This window comes from Schistocerca americana, unplaced genomic scaffold (assembly GCF_021461395.2).
Source record: "Schistocerca americana isolate TAMUIC-IGC-003095 unplaced genomic scaffold, iqSchAmer2.1 HiC_scaffold_1519, whole genome shotgun sequence".
Lineage (NCBI taxonomy): Eukaryota > Metazoa > Arthropoda > Insecta > Orthoptera > Acrididae > Schistocerca > Schistocerca americana.
In genome coordinates, this window is record NW_025725603.1 from 25,001 (window position 1) to 26,386 (window position 1,386).

The 1,386-nt window shown below is 56.9% G+C and overlaps 1 non-coding gene across 1 annotated transcript in view; it reads right to left on the reverse strand.

The window, feature by feature from the left end:
* LOC124569665 overlaps nucleotides 1-895 on the reverse strand; it is a 1,910-nt gene extending 1,015 nt beyond the window's left edge. The window contains exon 1 of the ribosomal RNA XR_006971268.1: nucleotides 1-895. This exon is cut by the window's left edge and continues 1,015 nt beyond it. This is a non-coding gene — a ribosomal RNA (small subunit ribosomal RNA).
* Nucleotides 896-1,386: the final 491 nt, after the last annotated feature.

Here is a 1,386-nt window from a genome sequence, read left to right on the forward strand (position 1 = left end):
ACACAGTATTCAGGCGGGCTTGCCTGCTTTAAGCACTCTAATTTGTTCAAAGTAAACGTGCCGGCCCACCGAGACACTCACTCAAGAGCACCCTGGTAGGATTGCAACGGGGTCCGCCTCGGGACGCACGAGCACGCACGAGGCGCGTCGCACGCCTTCGGCTCGCCCCACCGGCAGGACGTCCCACGATACATGCCAGTTAAACACCGACGGGCGGTGAACCAACAGCGTGGGACACAAATCCAACTACGAGCTTTTTAACCGCAACAACTTTAATATACGCTATTGGAGCTGGAATTACCGCGGCTGCTGGCACCAGACTTGCCCTCCAATAGATACTCGTTAAAGGATTTAAAGTGTACTCATTCCGATTACGGGGCCTCGGATGAGTCCCGTATCGTTATTTTTCGTCACTACCTCCCCGTGCCGGGAGTGGGTAATTTGCGCGCCTGCTGCCTTCCTTGGATGTGGTAGCCGTTTCTCAGGCTCCCTCTCCGGAATCGAACCCTGATTCCCCGTTACCCGTTACAACCATGGTAGGCGCAGAACCTACCATCGACAGTTGATAAGGCAGACATTTGAAAGATGCGTCGCCGGTACGAGGACCGTGCGATCAGCCCAAAGTTATTCAGAGTCACCAAGGCAAACGGACCGGACGAGCCGACCGATTGGTTTTGATCTAATAAAAGCGTCCCTTCCATCTCTGGTCGGGACTCTGTTTGCATGTATTAGCTCTAGAATTACCACAGTTATCCAAGTAACGTGGGTACGATCTAAGGAACCATAACTGATTTAATGAGCCATTCGCGGTTTCACCTTAATGCGGCTTGTACTGAGACATGCATGGCTTAATCTTTGAGACAAGCATATGACTACTGGCAGGATCAACCAGGGAGCTGCGTCAACTAGAGCTGAGCAGCCGGCCGCCCGGGAGTGTGTCCCGGGGGCCCGCGCGAACACGCAAGCGTCCGCTCAATTATTCTGCAAACAGGAGGAGGCTGAGCTCCCCTGCACAATACACCTCGAAACCCTCTCAGGTCCCGGCGGCGCGCAGCGCCGTCCTAAGTACTTGGTCGGGTTCGAGAGAGGCGCAATCGCCCGGAGTTTGGCGAGTAGACGCTTTAGGTGCGACCACCCGTGCTCCCAACTGAGCTTGCCGCTGCCGACAGAGGCCCGGGAGCGTGCTGTCGTGGCATTGCCGGCGGGAGACAACACGCGCCACCTACGGTGACCGGCAGCTCCAACGCCAGCGCCACAGAAGGACAAAAGCCCCACTTGGGTGCCGAAGCGAACTCTCCCAGCACAGCGCACGCGCCAACACGTCCGCACAGCTGCGATACAAACCACCTGCGAGAACCGCAGAGGCGACCGAGCAGCAGACGGCGT